Genomic DNA, 20,699 nt, shown 5'->3' on the forward strand with positions numbered 1-20,699 from the left:
TTTTGTTGTACCAGCTTTTCACTGCTGAGTCTCAGGGTTAAATATAAAAGTATTTTACTTCCAAGTTGGTTTTAGTGCATGTCTGTGATGCTTTGACCCTGGCTGGAGATGCCACGTCTGTAATGGACAATTCAAAACCATAGCAATTATTGCAGAAGTGGCTTCTTGAAGCAGAAATATATCATGGGGTACTTGAAATGTGAGAATTTTAAAATTAAAAATGTGTAATTGAAGTTGACTGTTTTCCTTGTGTGATTTTAGCAATGAAAATTACTAAGTCAATGAACAGAAGTGCCATTGTTAAACTCAAAATAATATGATTTACAAAATCTGCATTCACACTGCCTGTGGTTTAAAGTAGAGTGGGATGTGTATTGTAATATGAAGTTTTCATCTGAATAAAGCAACCAGATTTTCATAGCTGTTTATCATGGAGTGGAGTGAAAAGAACTGTCTTGCTTCATGCTTTGAAAAGAGGATTTTTACACTGAAAGAAAGAAAATATTCCAAGGCAAGATATGGATTTTTCTTATAATTTTAGTTTGTTTGTGTTCTATTCAGGCTTGCATCATGAACCAAAAATTCAAAGTATTTTTGTTCCTTCTTGATTGTTCCCATAATTAAAGTACCAGGTTTTCTTGAACTCTTGGAGGGAGGTGAAGTGGGGAAAACCTTGATTACAAAGGAAGTTGTCCCCTCCACTGCTTTCCGGCTCAAGCTAATAGACAAGATGTACTAATAGACAAGATGATGTTCTCTCTTCTGAAAGATCTACCAGTTGTTTATGATGGATCCAACAGACAAAAATCCAGAAAGTGATTTTATTCTTGAGATGGTCAGACTTTTCTGCTGTTTCTGAAAGAGCTAATAGTGACATTTTTACTTCAGTGTATTGCTGTTTGAATTCTGCTGTCATGCCAAGTGCGCTAAGAGTATTTTCTCAATTATTTGTATTTTTTCTTTTCTTTTCAAGTTTTTCATGCTATGTTTATTTCAGATTACGTATTGTACAGTAATAATATTAGTCCATCAGTAAAATGCTCTAGAAGTAATTTTTGTAAATAATTAAAAGAGCACATTTGTCACGGGTTTAAGCATAAAGCACTCTTAAAAAGCTTATCCAAAGTAAACAAATCATTGCTTTAATTATTCTGGCATCTTTATTGTAGATAGGAAGAAAAAAGAATAAAAGCTGTGCTGGGAAAGAACATTGTAGGAGGGTTTGGGAGATCCCCTGCTTTTTGTCCTGGGTGCCTCCAGTGCCTGCAGTCTGTTCGTCATGTGGGGAGGCAGAAGTGAGACCATGTGGAAGGCTGGCCCTAGCAGGAGGAACTGCAGCTAAAGTTGTGGAAAATTAAAAGCTGCCTCTGGAGCGGTGCTCCTTTCTCTGTGCAGTTCCCTCAGCAGTGTGAAGCCGTGTGGGCCAGGGCAGGCTGCCAGGGCCACCAGGTCACTGCCAGGGCCACCAGGTCACTGCCAGGGCCACCAGGTCACTGCCTGGCCACGCCACTGCCACTGCAGGCAGGGACCCAGGAGGGGCAACTGGAGAAGCCCCTGGAGGGTCCTTGTGGCTCCTGAGTCCCTGGGCTCCTGCACTCCTCCTGGGACACGCTGCTGGGAGGCTGGAGCAGGAGCTTTCTGTGCAGCCCAGCTATCAGTGAGCAGTGCAGGCGGCAAGAGGGACTGTGTTCTGTCCCCTCACACAGTGCCAGCAGATGAACTTACCCAGTCACTCCCTGTGCCCCATCTGTTACACTGGGATGTTGCATCTGACTGAGTAGGCAGCTACTGTTTAGGGATTTTTCTGTTCTACACAATTTTTTGTGTTAGTGGGCATGACTGGTTTCATTAATACTTAGCTGAACATCATCTCATGCATGGCATGATTGCAAGAGAGGAAAATAAAAAGCAATATAGGAGTGTTTTCTGAACTGTTGGAAACTGATTTGTCTTTATGAAAATGATGCAATTTGTACTTGACTATTTTGCTAGTTCGTGGTGTGCAAAGTCCAACCCAAACTTTGGATGTTTAGCATTGATTTCAGTATTGTACCTTCACTCTCCTACAGGAGAACTCTGAAATAATTAACAAAGTTGGCATTTGAATGTGTGAACTGTTGAATCAGTGGGTAGTTACTGCCATAAAGTTGTTACTTGAAGATCTCAGCAGGTTTAGGTAAACATCTTTGGACTATTTCTCTATGTGATTTCTTCAGGCAGACATGTAAGAGACTTTTTTGTCGCTTTAAGAGTCATGCTGAGAACTATGAAAAGCAGTGAAGTATAGGTAGAAGGATAAATAAATAAAATCTTACCAGACTGATAAAGACTGAATTCTGCTTGTCTCCCAAGCAGGAAAATGACTAATTTATTGAGAAACTCACTATCAAGAGGAAGACTCGAATCAATGCATGCAGGAAATTTTACTGTGTTACAGTCTGTAATTTTGCTATCACAGATCCCATGCTCCATGGGCCATTTGCTCTGCTCTAGGATGATGGGATATATTTGCTGATTTCATCTCTCTTGAAAGTCTCTTTAGGAGTGGGTGACTACTCAGAGGCCACTGTAGGCTTGGAGAGTTTCTAGGTATTTGAAGTGTGGTATTGCTTGTGTGAGCAGTTGTGTGTTGCTGTGGGAGCTTAAATCAGCTTGGTGCTGTTAATAAAAAGGAGTACAAAAGGGCCCAAGAGTGGCAGTGGACACTGCAATGGAGTGTGTTGCTAAACAGGGGATGTGAACATTTCTGTAGCTGTTCATATGACTGTTTATGTAGTGATATAGAGGCCTTTATCAGCACTGGCCTGTTCTTGTGTTGAGGTACTGTGTTTGTGCTCAGGGATTGAACTGAAGCTCTCCAGGGCAAGTGTACAAGGTGAAAAAGTTAAGTAAATGGGATAAGGAAAAACATACCCTGGTTTTTCCAGGGATACTTTGCCACCAAAGAAACAAAACAACATCCTCCACCCCACCTACCCCTGCTCCCAGCACCCCTAACACCCACTGATTTATTGGTTTTCATTGGGTTTTGCAGGGTTTCCTGAGGGTTGGGTCATGTACTGCTTCCCAGACATTGTGGGCTAATTTGGCAAGGTTTGCCTGTAATGCAGAATTCATTAGCTTGTGGCTTTCCACACCCTAGCAAATGGAAATGTATTGATTGTCCAAATCATAAGTTGCTTTTTGAGCCATGCTTCCTCCATCCTGGGTAGAATTAGGATGAAGAGTAATGTTCACCTTTTCCCTTTCCAAGTCCATAGTTTCTGCTGCCCTGATAGCTAATGGCTGCATCTTCAGTTAGTGCCTGATTCTGGCACCAGGTACACGTTAAACCATTTAAAGCTGTTAACAGCAATTTGTGTTTCCTGCTGAGCTTCCTTTTGCAACCTTCTGCTCCACTGACTCTGTCCCACCAGCCAAGGGGTTGGGTATTATGTGATCACACCGTATGGCAGACAGCAGGGGACTCGTGGTGCTGCAAGGGGGTTTGGCCCGAGCTGCTGCTGCGGTTTTTAGCATTCTGTAAAGCTTCCTTAGGGTGCAGTGGTGAAGGGACATCTCTGCAGACCTCTCTTGAGTTTTGGGGGTAGGTGGAAGAGAGGGGAACATGAAAGAAGATAAATAGCAAATGGCTCTTCCATCCTTCTGCTAATTCCGTGTGAAGAGAATGTAATCACTAGTGCCTGTGCCTCCTGTTGTGCTTCCTCTCTTTTGTCAGGCAGCATGACTGAATTTTATACCCCACATTATTTCAGTTTTCCAGATCATGTCTTGTTCAAATGGTCTTCCAGAATTGGAACTTGTACTCTCTCTTTCTCTCACCTTTGAAGGAAATGTACAAGTGCTGTGATTATAGTTTAGTGTAGAACATAAATGAAATTTGTATTTAACAGTTGCTTTGAAATTTTTTTACAAACTTCTTATAAAAATAATTTCAAGGAATGAGTCTTTCTTTCAGTTATTCCTCATTTCTGAGGGGACCTGAAAGATCATTTAGGTCCAACCCCCCTTTCCATGGGCAGGGACTCCTTCCACTAGACCAGGTTGCTCAGCTCCATCCAATCTGGCCTTGAACATTTCCAGGGTTGGGGTATCCACAGCTTCTCTGGGCAACATGTTCCAGTGTCTCACCAACCTCACAGTAAAGAATCTTTTCCTAATATGTAATTTAAACTTACTCTCTTTCAGTTTGAAGCTATTCCCCCTTGTCCTGACACTACAAGCCCTTGTAAAATGTCTCTCTCCATCTTTCTTGTAGGCTTCTGTCAGCTACTGAAAGGCTACAATTTACTCACCCCAAAACCTTCCTTTTTCCAGGCTGAACAATCCCAATTATCTCTGCCTTTCCTCATAGGAAAGGTGCTCCATCACTCTAATCAGCTTAGTGGCCCTGCTCTGAACAGACCAACAGGTCCATGTCCTTCCTGCACTGGGTACCCCAGAGCTGGGTGCTGTGTTCCAGGTGGGGTCTCTCTCACCAGAGCAGAGCAGAGGGGCAGAATCCCCTCCCCTGCCCTGCTGGCCATGCTGCTCTGGATGCAGCCCAGCACACATTTGGCTTTCTGGGCTGTGAGTGCCAGGTCATGTCCAGCCTCTCATCCACCAGCACCCCAAAAGTCCTTGGCAGGGCTGCTCCTGGTCTCTTCACTCCCCCAGCCTATATTGATACTAGGAGTTGCCCCAGCGAAATGTGTTCAGGAATGTAAATAGTGGCAGAGAAAGAATCTGAAACAATCTGGCACTAATTATGTTGGAAATAATTAATCTAAAATATCATTATTCTTTATATAATAGCCATCATAATAAAGGATGCTGAAAGCACTGTCAAGTCTTGGTGTAAAAAAGAAGCATTTCTGTGCTTGATGCAATGCTCGATCTTGTATTTACCTGTTGTTAAAATGTTGATGAACTATTTTGGATCATAGGAATCATAGGAGAAGGTTACCCATGCCCAGGCACTGTACAGTCCAAACTTGTCACTTCTATGTGTGTTTTACTTAAATGAATACTGAGTTGGATTTTGGTGATCTCCACATTTTCCACCCCCAGTGAGTCTGTGATTTTATAAATAAAATAGTCACAGTGCACGTTAGGACACTTGTTGTTTAAGGCAAATATGAAAGACAGGAGTTGCAGAAAGACCCCGAGGCTTTGTTAGATTTGAAATGGTTACGGAATCTGAGAAATTCATCCACTTTTTGAATGGGTTAATTATGAAAACTTACAGATAAAAAAAAGATGCGCCGCTCTTTCTGAAATCACTGAGAGAATATTTTGTTTTCCTTGAATTTGGTTCACTACTTCAGCTCCTGTGTTCATGTAGAAGCCTAGAAGATAAGAGAACTAATATGTATCCTCAAACACCGACAGCTGGATAGCTGTGGAGCCAACCAAGGATTGTTGGTAATAACATTCTGTTAGAAAGATAAGGATGTTTCTGAAGAAGGGGCCATACAAAGGAAGGGCAGCACTTTGCTGAGACTAGTTTTGGTTTGTGATCCTGGAAATAGGCACAACCCGTAGAGCACAAGTGCAGGAATGAGGTTGAGAATTGGGTCTGAAATATTGACCAAAGGCCAACCCAGTCATCAAGACTGGTCATCATTTGGTGATCATAGGGACCAGCAAAGACTGGTGAAGCCCTCCAACCCTTTCCAGAAGGGTCTAGAAGATCAGACTGCCCATGATAGCTAATTGGCATTGAAAGTGAGAAATGTATCTCCAGGTTGGGCATAATTTACTAATAAAATTTTGTCAACCCTTGTGGCCCCTCTGACATTTGTCATGAGTATCACTGAGTCTTGCGTGCTCCCTTCCCCATAAGAGTGGGATGCCACAGTCCATGCTTTATTTACAACGTTAGGAGTGGGTGATAGTTTTTGCTAAAGCATGAAACTAAGTATTAGGTAGGCTTAGTCTCTGACTCCTGTAGTGTTGAATATATCACTGAACTTTCATGCTCATATTCAAATTTCATAAAATGGACAGCAAGCTGGTAATTATTTTCATTCGTGTTGATGTGTGAAGTAGTTTGGCCTGCAGAGCTATTGGCTGGGTAGCTTGGAAGATATCTATCCTGCTGCATAAAATGAACTTAGCTTTTTTCCAGGTATTGTCAGGTATGGGGAATTCTACTGACTTTAATATTAAAATGTGTTGTACTGCAGGGATTGTCCTGCTAACTTGGATTATTCATAAAAAAATAATAGTGTAAAAAAACAGGTTCTTTGCTCTGGTTATATGCTCTTAGGGAAGATCTTTTTATGAAAGGCAGAGCCTTTTATATGTGTTTGTCAAGGAAAGGAATGAGAAGTAAGTATAAATGATTCAGAGACTGGATGCACTCAGATAACAGATAGTGAAGGGATAAAGTACTTCAGAAGTTACTATTTTGATTCAGTCACTGTAGTGAACAAAGATACCTCATAATTGCTGTGGATTTTTATGCCTTCACCTATGACTCTTTTGCACTTTCAGGTTTTCTTGTATTAAGTATATATGGAATTATTGGACTACAGTAAATAGAATAAAGTTATTTCTCTGCTACAATATGCTGTGGAGTCTTTAACTCTTATATAAAAGTTATAATTTCACTACTAATTCTAGGGATCAGCAGTTCCTGGGTATAGTGTTCACACATGTAGCTCTTGAACTAAAAACAAATAATGTTGCCTAAAACCTGGGTTTCATAAGTATTGAGGGCATTCTAGAAGGACTGTGTGTAGAAACAGAATTTTGATGAAATTATTTGCATCAGAAGTTTATGTGGTTTAAATTGAAAGGGTTTTCCAATTAAAGGTTTTGAATTTCAAAAATGCAGACTGAGAAACTGTAGGGAAATGGTTTGAAATTAGCTGAACCAAAGAGCAAAGGGAACTCTTTGATTCAGAATTAGAAAAAGTGCGTAGGATTTTCATCCCAAGAAAAAAACAGACTATACAAGCAGAATGATTGCAGACCTAATCAGAAGAAAAGTCAGCCAAAGAGAACATCATAAGTTAGCCAAGAACTTCGGAAGGAGTGGCAGAAGTGGTTGTTGAAAAAATGAAGAATGTCATAAGAGTTCAAAAGTCTTAAATGTGACTAAGAAGTTGCCAGAAGTCAAGCTGAGTTTGACCTTGTAAAGGAAAATAGTCCAAGTAGTAAAAAGCTATTCATCCATTAAAATTCACCAAGAAAGGAGGGTGGGTGTTATGCAGTGAGTATGAAGTTAGGATCAGTGTTATCACCCCCAGTTTATTGTGGAAATTCATATAGTGAAATGAAGAAGAAACCTGCAGGTTCCTAGTGCTCAGGTTTGTATGGGGCTTGGTCAAAGAAGCTGTGTTTTAGAAAATCTTGTAGCATATATTTCAAAACTAAAAGAGCATTATCAAAGTAGAAATGGTATTTAACTGCAAAAGAGCAAATTTAATAGCTGTTTTTCAGAAAGTAGAAGAAAGATGGTTTGGCTGCCTGAAAATTACTAATTTTTTTTCCCCATAGCAAAGCGATAGAGAGTACTTTTTAAAGAATCAAAGGCAGAGAGGCAAATGGAGTACATGTAAATGGATTTATCAGAGGTAGTATATGCCAGACTAAATTAGGATCTGCCTTTGATTAGATAAAAGACCTTGTTAAAAATTTCAGTAGTTGTGTCTCAGGAAGTTGGAGCAGGCTAATGACGCTTGCTTTTGGCAGAAAGTGGGGAAGCCTTATCATTGCATAGGATTACAGCAAAATACGGGTGACTGTGAGGACTTGAGTGGTGAGGATGGATTTATGAGCTAAGAACTTTCACAGTGAACTAGTGACTCATTTGTAGGGGATGGCAGCTAAGGAGAAAGCCACTGTGACGTGCTCCCACAGAATGACGGCATCAATCCGTGATGTGATGCAGCTGTGAGGAAGGCAAATGGCATTTAAGATAACATGAAGCAAAATATTTTGGAAGCAGTAGGGAATTATGGGTGTCATTTTATAACTTGCCAAGGAGACTTCATCTGGACCGTGTCTGATGGATTCTGCTTCAGGCATGTGGGTCTGCAGGGAGAGCTGTATCAACTTGATGCTCTTATGTGTCTTTTTCTTCGTTAATTCTATCCTAAAACGGGGCCTTAAGTAACTTATCTTGCTCATTGAGTGATGCCCAAGGCCTGAAAAGGACCATTATTGCATTTCTGTATTCAGATGAAAAGGCACCTGAAAACTAAGTGGCAGTATTCCACTTTTAAGATGGAATTGAATGTTTTCCAACTAAGATTAAAGATTTTTAATAGAAGGCACTCTTCCTACATTCCTGATAGACTACTGTGTTGTGTAGTAGTGTCTCTTAATTTTTTAAAGTGTTGCAATTGCCTTTAGCTCTGTTAACCTTGAAGGCCACAAATAATCTATTAAAAAGAATACCAGACATTCCTGTAATTAAATGGTACAAAATAATGGATGTTATTCTGTGGTGTCTTTTTTTATATAGAAGGTGTTCTATTGGGAGAAGCTAATTTTACTTGAGTTAGTTAAGAGAGTTAATTCAAGAGACCCATCAGATCACTCAGATAATTCCATATGATAAAGTTAGTGGAAGGTGTGAATGCAGAATTTATCTCCAAGACCTGTTTGCCTTGTGCTCTTATACATAAAGCTGTGCTTTTTAGTCCGTGCACATCTGTAACTTCTGATGTTCCACTCTGCAGTTTCCATCTGCCTTAATATTCAGTGAATAATCTCAAGGGCATAAGATGCTGGTTCACATTGAAAGGATATCTTCCAGTATTTAATCTATGCTGCATGTAGACCTAGGGACTTCCATCTGATAAAATCACTGTATTTCACATTAGTTGTTTGAAAGCAATAAACTATAGGGGCTTTTAACAGTCATTCTATCAAACTCCTCTCTAATTTATCTAATTCATGGCCTTTATGATAAAGCATTAGGATTTTTTTTTATCTAGCTTGCAATCATCTTTACATCTTTATAAGCTTGCAGTCATCTTTAAGATGGATGGTGATATATTTAGGTGCTGACATACTCTAGATTCCTTAGATGTGTAGAATCTGACATACCTATTAATTCTACCTTCTTAAAAGCCCAGAGATACTTTCTCATTAGTGTTGGCTTGAGTGATTGCCCAGTAGATTTCATTGTGCATGGACCATTTTAATAGAATATTCAGAATATGTTAGTGTTGTATTTTTTGCAAGGGCAAAAAATGCAGAGAGAGCATATTAAATCCAGAGGTTTAGAGAGAGCCCTCTTGAAAAAAGCTGGTAATTTAGCAGTGTGACAAAGTGCACTAACACAAATGGGAATGTTTCAGTATGACATTTGATAGGAAGAGACTACCAGACCATGTAGCTCTTAATTCCCCTTTGCCCAGCCATTTTCCTCTGAAGTAGTTGCTCAATTTTATCTTTCTTAATTTAGTAGGTTAACTGAAAAATGCATCCTTGATGTTTTGCGCATTTCTTTCATGTTAATATTTGGTTGGGGGGGAGTGAAATACCATTAAAAAGAAGGGCTCTTTTTTCCTTCCTTTTTTTTTTCTTTTCTCTCATTCTTTGTGTATGGCCAGTGAAAAATTCTCTCAACAGCTGTAGATGCAAAATAACTGCTTAGACTTACTGTGGTTTACTGCAGTGCATGACACAGTCATTACCAGTAAGTCTTGACCTTGTGGCCTAAAAGGGGAAGAAAAAGGGAAGTGCCTAATCAACCTCATAACCATCTACAAAGAAATTACTGGCTTAATAGGTGAGGGGAGAGCTGTGGCTTTGTGTACATTCACTTCAGTAAGGCTTTTGATACAACATATTCACAGAGAAGCTTGTTAAAGATGGGCTAGATGAGCAGACAGTGAGGTAGGTTGGAAACTGGCTGAACAGAGAGGTGAGAAGCCACAAACCTCATGAAGTTCAGCAGAGAGAGGTGCGAAGTCCTGTGCCTGGCCCCATGCATCATTGTGTTCTTGGGACCATCCAGAGGGTGGATCCTCTTCAGCTGTGCAGAAGAGGCTCCAGGGTGCTGGACAACAGCAAGTGGAACCAGAGTCAGCCATGTGCTCATGTAACAAGGGAGGCTGATTGTGTTCTGGGCTGGGTTAGCATGAGTGCTGCCATCAGGTCAAGGGAGGTGATCCCTTCTCCATACCACTGAGGCCACGTGTGGAGTTCTGGGCCCTATTCCAGGCTTCCCAGCACAGGAGACTGGAGAAAGCCCAGAGAAGGCCCATTAAGATGATTATGGGTCTGGGACATCTCTCCTGTGAGGAAAGGCTGGGAGACCTGGGACTGCTGAGCCTGAAGTGAAGACTCAATGGTCTTATTAATGTATATAAATACTGCAAGAGATGGTGCAAGGAAAACAGAGGCAGGCTCTTTCCAGTTATGCCCAGTGACAGGGTGAGCACCAGCTGAAACACAGGAGGTTCCTGTGAACATCAGGAAACTCTTTCCCTGTGAGGGTGACTGAGCACTGGCACAGGTTACCAGAGGCTATGGATACTCCATCTTTGGAGATACCCAAAAGCTGTCTGGGCATGGTCCTGGGCAAGGAGTGCTGTGCTTCCAGCTGGGGGATTGGACCAGATGACCTTGGTAGATCCCTTCAAGTTTGAGCCATCATGTGGTTCTGTTGCTTCATTTAGATCAGAGAAAAACTATTTTCCTAATAGTGAATTTTGGTAAAGAAAGCAGCTAAATTGCATCCAAGATAAACTATCTTGATTTTATTATATGTAAAATATACTAAGTGACTTCTTGAATTATTTGTCAGGCTTTAAGACTGCATGGTTTTGCAAATCCAAGGATAGTGCGGCAGCTCCAATAGGTTTGATTGTAATAGTTAATGTTGTTTAAATATGAGTATTTTAGTAAGGGTTCATTGCATGAGGCTTAAATTCTTACTTTGTAATTACAGATAGTTAAGTTTAAATATTGATACTAGACTTCTAATGCTTCTTTTTAATGAGAAGCTAGGCCCACCACTGCTAAGAAAGTTTTAAGGGTTTTTTTTGGATGTATTTTGCTGTATGCATAAGCAGATTGACCTAACCTTTTAAGTAACATTTAACAAGGCAAAAGATTTTGGGGAAATATTTAAACAAATATTATGAATTTAATTTTTATGAGGAAAAGGAAAAATTTAAATCTGCCTATACAAAAATAAAACTGTTGAGGAGTAGTGTTTATATGCAGCAGAGGGAAAGCCCACCAACATTTTGCATGTAGCAGTAGCTGAGGTCTGGATGGCTGGGGTAAGCCTTGATTGGAGTGGGAATTCCTTGATTGGAATGGGAGTGTGATCTGATGCCCAGTCAAGTCCAAATACTCAAAAGCTGTGGTTAAACAAATAAATAATCTCATCCTGGGCTGTACACTTGAAGTGAAATCTTTGAACTACTCACTTTGTAAAATGTACCAAAGTTGCTGATTTTGTCTAGTGTATCTAGTTTATCTCTCCAGTAGTGAAGGAGAGAGGCATTTTGCTGCCCTTGTAAAGCTTAACAACTCCCAGAAGAGAGATCAGTGTGCGTGTCTGGAGATGACCAACAGCCATATCTGAAACATAAGAGAGGTTAGTGAGAAGTTTTTTGAATACTTCTTTGAAAAAAGTGTATAAAAGATAGCAAATAGAATAAATTGTTTTTACTCCTGTGGCTTAAAAGTGATTCTACTAAAGCAAGCCTCTTGTGCCCTTATATGATTTACTTTATTCATTTTATTTTCCTAGTGCAAAGGGTCACTTTGTGTCTCTAAGCCCCGAAGAACCACTGTAGTTAATCTGTTCCATTAAGAGCTCCAAGTTTCTGAGTTTGAGAAAGCTGGATTTAGCTTGAGAATGCTGTGCTGCTGGAAGCTAAATCCGGCAGTGAGAAGCCCGGGGGCTTGGCAGGGGTGCTGGGTGAGCAGGGTGGTCTCGTGCCCCAGCTGGGCGCTGGGCTGGAGGTGCAGGCTGGGTCGGGGCTGGGTCAGATCCCGGCACTGCGCCCCAGCAGGGTCCTGCTCCAGCTTTCGTAAGCCAGGGGTACTTGGCAGCACTTCACTCACAACCTTTAGGACTCAAAGAAGCCACAGAGCAGGTTTTTGGCCTTTTTTTAAGAGCTGGCTGCTTCCTGCTGCATCAGTAGTCCTTCAGTATAGCATTATCCAAATACACTCTTACTTCACCATTTTGCCTCATTTGACTACCTGATGCTCCCTGAGCACTGAAGAGATTTTTTTGGTTTTAAAATGTAGTCTCTGTTTTTTCCTCTTTTTCTTCCTTCCTCCCCAGGCCCTCCACCCCCTCCCCTGCCATTCATTCTGGACATTTCCAGAGCTGCAGTTTTGTGATGGCCTAGGACAGAATTTCCCCTTCTATCCTCCGTTAGCTTGTTTTCTAGGATTACGTACTTGACATTTTACATTGCATTAAAAAATTGAAAAAACAACAAAGAAGCTTTTAAAATAATTTAGTTTATAATTTTTTCATTGTTCTGTGCAGATCATGTTCATCATTTGATTCAAGAATTTACTGTGGTACCTTCTCCACCAAGTTTTTGTTGCAGCATTATATGTAGGTTTTGTTTATTGTATTTTATTATTTGTAGTGAGTAAATAATGTGTGAAATATATAGCTTCATATCCATAGAAGCTCAATGAATGCTGTTCATTTTTTGGTTCTTGTACTGTCCACAGATTGTTCTGATCTCAGGCTTTGCTTTGATAGCTTGATTCTTTATTGTGTGAGAGACAACAAAATCTAGATGTGCCATCTGTTCTATCACAGTTTTTCCTTAAAACTGTGGCTGAGACCTGAGAGAAGAAATACACTCCACACTCTGGTCTGTGTTGTGTGGACTATCTGCTTCATCTGACCAATTTATAGGCAAATCTATTGCTACCACGTTTTAGAGGATACACTTGTACACCTAGAAAAATAAGAATTAAATTAACAAACTTATTTGTGTATGCAGATACTTGACTAATAAAATATTGTAGTGGTAATTCAGCAGAATGTTTTGAAAGATAAATTTTTGTCTTAAAAACTCTGTAATTTATTCTTACATTACAAACATAATGGTCCCAAGGGTATGGGGCTTTCTTTAGCTGCAATAATTTTTGCAGTGCAGGGTAAACCTGCCAGAAGGATGTAGCAAAGGTCTGTTAAAGGTAAGTATGTCATGACTTCTCTCTGGTATTAGGTATGTTTTTGTTCTCTTTTAAACAAGAGTGGTACTATAATTATGAAATACTAGATGAAATTCTTTGTCTTTTATTAGCCCTGGAATTCCAAGATACAACATCGCTTGGTGACTTGATGAATAATAGTTGTCATTTAATGACTGGCTAGGATTACTTTGAAAATAAAGGTCAAAATTTTATCTTTTCTCTCACTACTTGAAAAAACCACTAGCAATAGATGAAAAGGAGGACTGTCCCTTATACCCCTTTCAGGGTTTGAGATTTTTTCGGGGTTTCAGATTTTACTAGTTTTCTAAAGTGAAAAAAACCCCACAATTGTGCAATAAATTACAATTGAAACATCTTACTTTGAAAGAACTGCTTCTGCTTACATCCATATTTGTATATTTGGTGTAGACATCAGTGTCACCACCAGAAATAAGGTATTTTTGGGACTCCTAGACATTGTGCAGCCCTTCATCATGCTGCTGTCAGGAACTTGATCAGTAAATTAGTTCAGCAGTAGTGGTAATGGATTTCTAGGGATTACGCCACTAACTCTGATTGAGAGCACTGAGCTTGCATGCAAGGATTCCTGAGCACCCCTGTACTACAGAATGCAAATAGTACTGCATAAGAATGGCAGACAATGCTGCTGGAAACCATCATTACAACATCACTGAGTCCTGTGTCATTTTCTGCACCATTTGGAATAAAAAATAAGTGATCAGTGTGCATTTGTAACAGGACACCTGGATAGAAGTGATCATGGCAGTGACCTAAAGAAATGCACAGCTACTAATTTTTTTATCTTTTGGTGCATTCAGCAGTGTTGAACAGGGTGGGCATTAGGAGAGTTGCAAAACAGACAGTGCTTCCTTTTCTTATGGATGTGTGACACCAAGTAAACTTAACAGAATGGGAAAGTTTTGAACAAACAGAACTTCACAGAGTGGTGTAATACAGCAAAATCAGGTGACAGTGTTAAACAACTTCTCAATTTGAGATGATTTAGGGGAATTTTTCTTAAAACTTGAAACATGACTATGATTATTAGAAGGTGACGCTGAACCATTGCATGAATTGACAGTGGACTTGCCACCTATGAGACTGTAGGATATTTTTTTAGCATATTGTAGAATATGTAGCAGTGAGACTGTAGGATATTTTTTAGCTAAGATAATTACAACAATTGTGGGCCTTTATTCTGTGCTTTGACTTTGTTTTCCCAAGGCAACTAGCCCTGGGAACTGTAGTCTGTTATGCAAGGTGCCTAAAACAGTGCACTGAACATGTAGTCTGCTGTCTAATTATACTAAGTACTGGTGGGATGGTCTCTTCATCCGCTTACAAGAATTGTGTCAGAAAATGTCTGCTTCAGGTAGATCTCTAATGAAACCATGAACTGATGCTTTGCTGAAAATAGTATCAAGATCTGTTATTATTCCAAGAGAGGCAAAGCTGTTTTATTAATAAAGGAAATTACTTATAATTCATCATTATCGGTAAATTGCATGGATAGCAAAAAAAAAATTCTGTAGTTTTTGCCTGACAGTTTCTAACAAGTGGCACAGATTCATGGAAGAGGCTCTATTGCCTTCAGTTGAAAGCAGTTTTTTAGTTTAATTAGTAGCCAGTGAGTCTCCTTTGTGTGATCACATCACACCTCTAAGCTGATCAATATTATGTTTAGCTATTTGCTAGCACTTAATGAGATTTCTTACTGATCTTAGAGTGCAGTGTACATCATCTCATGAAGGCTAGGAGCTGCTCAGGTGTGTTGAAAATCAGCAATAACATTTTAGTAAAAACTTCGCCTGGTCCATACAATTAATAAAAGAGCAGATAGAAGGGGTAACCATCTTTGGAAGATGGGCATAGGAAGGGGACCTGGACCTCCATAATTTTCTAGAAGAGCATCTACCTAAACAGTGCACCACAGGTTACGTTGTGTTCTTCAATCATTTCAGTCCTGAGACCAAAAGAACTGTCTGTGCTGGATGATTTTGCAGGTTCTGGCACTGGAAGGAACACAGGGGCAAACACAACTGTGCAGCTTAATATTTCAACTGTTTCCTTTAGGCACTGAGGAGGCAGCTTTGGGATATGAGATGTGCTGAAAGACTCATTAAAATGAAATGATAAGGAGCTGTTAGTTTTAAGAAGAGATTCTTTGATTTAACAGGAATTAAATTTTAACTCCCATGTAGTGGATGAACGTTACAGGCACTTGGCCTTTTATGTGGCAATCACTGCTGTCATCTTCATCTCCTGGATAGGCTTTCACAAAGAGAGTTACATCTTTCATGGGTTTTTGATCAAATGCAACAGTCACCTGCCTTCAGAAGGCAGTTGTTGGCCTTGAGCCCTGAGTAAAGGAGGCATCTGTTTGCAGCTTTCACTTGGGCTTTAAGCTGGAAGAAGTCAGAGAGACTGTAGTACTCAATAGGTTGATTCTTGACCCTAGGCAGGGCCTTGGTCAATGCTTGTGCTTACTTTGTGTAGCACCACCCCATCGCAACTTCATTTCCCTTTGGATTTTGTGGGGGGTTTAAGTGAGCAACCTCAGGTTTTTTATTTAGTCTGTTCATAAATATTGTGTTTTTCTTGGACCAGCTGATAAGAATGTAAGTAGTCTACTGAATTGGAGTCCCCAGTTAGTGAAAACAGATATTATTTGTGTCTCAAACCAGAATCCTCTTCTGGATACTTCTCCATCCTGTTTTCTTCAGTCACAGTATGAGTTGAAAGCTGCCTTTTTTTTTTTTTTTTTGTTTGTCTTTCCCATTATGCTCTTTGAAAGTGGTGGTTGGGAGGTGAGAAAGGCTAACATTTAACTCCACTACTCTAAAGCAATTTCAGTGTGGAGCATTCCCCCAGGGCTAGGACTGGGGGAGAGATAAATAAAACATCAATGAATAAGGAAGCTGGAATAATTTTAAAACCAGGCTAACCAGGATAGGCTTTCTTATTTGTGTCTTGAAGACAGAGTCACAGAGTCAGTGAATACCTTATCGAGGTCTTCACTTTGTGGCTAGAATGTCTCGTTGTCTGCATAATGAATATAAATGAGCACAACAGATAGTAGGGAGAGAAACAGTCAGAGCAAGATAAATAGTGCTCAGTTATGCAACAGGGATAAGTGGAAGAGGGAGGAGTAGAATTAAGACCTTCAAGTTTTAATGGAAAATAAAAACTGTAAAACAACTTTGGGGGAGTCTTATGGATGTCACAATACTACAGTTCAGAAGGAAGATACTACTCACTGTTTTACAACATGTGCTTACACACTTAAACTAAGTACAAGTGAAATCTGAGGAGGGTGCCTGGACCTGCAGCCCCCTGTGTGGAGCCCTTGCCTCCTGCCTGCACTGCTGCTCTCTCCTACACCACTGTGATTTGAGAGAACTTCTGTGCAGTCCTCAACATCTCCAAAACACACCTCCCACTTTCTTGTAGCTCTTTACTACCTGTGAAACCAGGTTTCAGAAATGATAAAAAGGTAGGTAATGTACTGTGGACAGAATTGTACCTCACGTGTAACTGACTGACAAGAGTGGGCTTGTTGGCAATGGTATCTTCAGCAGAACTGAAACTGAAATTAATACAGAGGAAGTAAAAGAAAGTGGCTTCAACCCGTGCTTTGAGTTCCTCGTGTTTTTATGACAGTGCTGACCTTCTTCTCTGCAGCAGTCCAGTATGACTCGATACTTCCTTGAAAATACTATCTTTCATGGATGTAATTATATGCTTGGCCAGTAAAAGTTTGCAATAAATTACAGTTCCCAGAATCTGTTCTCCTTTCATTGCTATAATGCTATCAAATTATGATCTGGAACAAGAAATTTAAGATGGGGGGGATCAGTCATGAGGAGTATGTGTATATACTGGTGCAGGCAGCAGTATAAGTTAGGTATACCTAGATTAAAATTAAATAAGACAGGTTGGTACTAAAAGCAGTGTAGTTGTAGCTGTTTGGTGCCCAAAAGACTCATTTGTTTTATAATGTAGTAAGGTATTTTTTCTTATTTTATGTGTAAAATAAAATAAGCCAGCCTTACTGAGCCTGCCTCTCCAAATGCTAATTGCTGATGGATGATTATAGAATTTGCTTATAATTCTGTACAACTCACAACAAGAGATTGTGAACTTATTTGATGCTTTCCCAGAATTTTATTTATGGTAGTTCAAGGATGTAGTTTAGAAAGCTAGCACTTTGAAGACAAAATTCCTTTCATGATTAGATTGAGTATAGAGGGTCCTGCATGCAACTAAATAAATGCCTGTTCTCTGTATATCACTGGATGCAAGTGCAGGTTTCTGGTAAGCTGGTTTTCAGAATACAATATTTGAAACATCAGAGGTTTTTCTTTTAATTTTGGAGTTGATGACTGGATCACTTTTATGTCCTTCTGTAGAGGCAGCTATATTTGTTTTATGTCATTTACAGATAGTGGCCTTTTCTTTTTCCTGTGGTGGTTTTAAGCATGTTTACACAGCATGTGTGGTGACTCTTCCTGTGTTAAGCTAAGACTGGGGGTGCAGGGGGGCTTGATGCAGAGATGTTAAGCTGACATAATCATTCCATCCCATCATGAAGCTCTTTGGAGTGCCAGTCTGTTAAGTGCCTTATGGGATGATACGACCTAGAGGGGTTTTTTGTGCTGCTGTGTTCCACAGGCTTTGATTTGATATTTTTTTTTGCTTTGTTTTGCTAAATTGTGGGCAGATAGAGAGATAGAGGACAGTAGCATCCTGCTGTTAGTGAGCTACACAAATTACCAGCTCTTCCCCAGTGAAGCAAATTCTCCCTAGTCAAGCTGAAAGTTTGACGGTTGGTGTTGCCAATTTTTTTTTCTCTGTGTAGATATCTTAAGGAAGTGTATTCTGTGTTGTTTTCTGTGAGTAGTTTTCAGAGGCATTATATAATATGGAGGATTTTGTCTTTGAATCTGCACAATATATTTTTGCTCTTATGTGGAGTTATCTTACTGCTCTCTCAAACTTTTTTCTGGTACTGCAAATTAAGAAATTAGTGTACAAGAAGTGTGAGAGAACTTTGTGTGGTCTAGGACTATCTGCACTGAGTGCAGATATTTTTCAGCTTCTATTCCTACAGAAACCCCTTGGATTTGTGCAGTATGTGATGGTGTTTCCAGCTGAGAAGCAGCTTACAGGATTGAGCTCTGAAAAGTATTTCAGATATTATGAGCTGGTCTTTCCTCTCCTAGATTTTTTCAAAAGCTTTCAGAAATGCTATTTGGAGCACTGAAAAAGAAAACATAACAGTTTCCCACAGTATAGAGTAACAAAAGTGAATCCAAGTGCATATAATATGTCACAGTGATGTATTTAACATAAATGAAATGAAATGAACTACCCAGTCTAGGTCGTGACACAAACTGTCCCTCGTGTGTCCACTCTGTGTCCTTGGGCTCTAGCTGTATTTCAGGAGTTTCTGCCCCATCTGGGAAACAGTAGATGCTTAGCAGCAAATCAGCATATTTTCCAAAAAGCCTCTCTTCCACCTTTGCAGAAGAAAATTGTCATCACCCCTCTGTGCAGACTGGGAGTAACTTGCCTGTTTTGCATACAAAGTAATTTTTTTTTTCAGTCTGCTTGTGTGCATATCTGAATGCCCTCAGATAAAAACCTTGCCTACAAATGTATATTGATCGTGTTTTGCCTTGTGTTCAAATTTCAGTGTGGATTGATGATATAAATGGATGTATGTTGTGCAATTTGTGTAGGAGGAAAAAGCAAACAACACCTAGAAGGTACCATGTAAGGCCAGCTATTTTTATTTCTCTATGTTATGTTTTAATTTGCTCTTAATTATGGGTTTCTCTATGGCTGAAGCACTTGTGCCTTCTAGCTTTCACAGATCTGCTGAATCATGACATCCAGACAAAAGAATAGCAAATATCAAGTACTGCATTTAAGTACTGTATTTAGTGATAATTAGGTTTGAATATAGTAACAGTAAACATACTTTAAATAACAGAAATAATAACAAATATAAACAACTTATAAAGAAATAATAACAACAATAAACATAAATAAAATATTTTTTCTGCATTGTTACCTAACTATTTCTAGAAATGGAATTGCCTAAAGCTCTAAAACCTAAAAAAAACCCCAAATCCTTAACAGGCTTCTTAAGTTCAATTTTGTTGAGCTTACCTATTCTCAGTGGCATTTGTAGTAGAACTAAACTGGGGAACCTGTGAAGACCTAAACCCCATACTTCTTCCATCTCTGTTGTTTTAAACACTGTCCAGCTTTCCTGTAGCTGCTGGGATCTGTGTCCCTGGTTTCCTGGACCTGACAGCCATGCAGCAGAATCTTGGGAGGCAGCCTGGCTTGCATGGGCACTGAGGAGCTTGGTCTGCTCATGCTTGTGGTGCTCAGGGGGAAGCAGCATCTCCTCTGCTCCCACATCAGGTATTCAGGCACTGCTAATGAACTTGCAGTTTAAACATTAGAAACATTGTTCTAATCTGTCCTGTTTCACTTGTGTAAAATAAGTACATTTTAGGCTTATCTAAATAGGTGCAGTTATCTATTTCCATGTGGTACCTCCTAAATGTTTTGAGTTCCTTATCACCCTGATGACTTCCCCATGGTTGGCCCAGTTACCTTGGAAACCGGTTCACCCGCACATCTTATCTCTCAACTGATGAAATAATATGTAGTGCTTACAAATGAATTTGAAGAAAGCTTTCTCCTTTTTTAATTGAAGAATGCTAACCTTTTTTTGTAGAAGAACCAGAATTTCAGAGGGTTTTTTTCAGGTTCAAGTAAAGTGTTGTACTTGTTTTTATTTCTAGTCCTTGAAAATCTGGCAAAGAGAATTAACCTTATCTTGTATTTTTAAGAAGAAGTAGGTATCTCTTGAAACCAACTGCTTGCAAGTAAAAATTAAAAAAAATATGAAGAGGCACAAAGCTGCTTACTAGTGGGTGAGGCTAATTTGTGCAGCTGTTGAATCAGTGTAGCAGAGGCATTTAACTGCTTGGTGATGGTTCAAAAATGTCTCCTTTAGTTGTGCATAGCTGCTGCTTAGTCACAAAAAGAAGATTAAAAAAAGTAACATAAAGATAATACTTTTTCCCCTTAGCTCCTTCTTTAGTTTTCCACATGTAATTGCTGGTACTGGGTTCATCTCCATACTATTAAAGTTTCAATTTATAATTTATATAACAAACACTAGAAGTTGTATCCAGTTTTGTGAACACAACATAAAACCAGAGATTTTTCTCATTATCTTCTGAAAATTTATTGTAATGATCAAGACTATTTTTAAGGTTTTATATGGGATGTGGAAATTAATAATTTTATTCTGAAAAATAATTTTATTCTGAAAAAAACCCCAGAAGAATATTTTATTTTCAGTGTAAACTTACCTATTAATTATTTCTGGGGACCGTTCCTGAAAATTAAACTATTCATAAGAGAAAGCACAATCTGAAACCAGAGTTCATTGTGGTTGTCATGTTTTCTAAGCAGAAATCAATGCTTTTGTTTTCTGGTGTATTTCAGATTTTGACAGGTTATGT

The 20,699-nt window shown here is 39.4% G+C and overlaps 1 protein-coding gene across 1 annotated transcript in view; it reads left to right on the top strand.

Moving 5' to 3' along the window:
* The window catches only part of PPP1R9A (protein phosphatase 1 regulatory subunit 9A), a 130,587-nt gene that overhangs the window by 3,618 nt on the left and 106,270 nt on the right, over positions 1-20,699 (top strand). The gene's annotated exons all lie outside the window — the stretch shown is intronic.

This window comes from Molothrus aeneus, chromosome 1, assembly GCF_037042795.1.
Source record: "Molothrus aeneus isolate 106 chromosome 1, BPBGC_Maene_1.0, whole genome shotgun sequence".
Lineage (NCBI taxonomy): Eukaryota > Metazoa > Chordata > Aves > Passeriformes > Icteridae > Molothrus > Molothrus aeneus.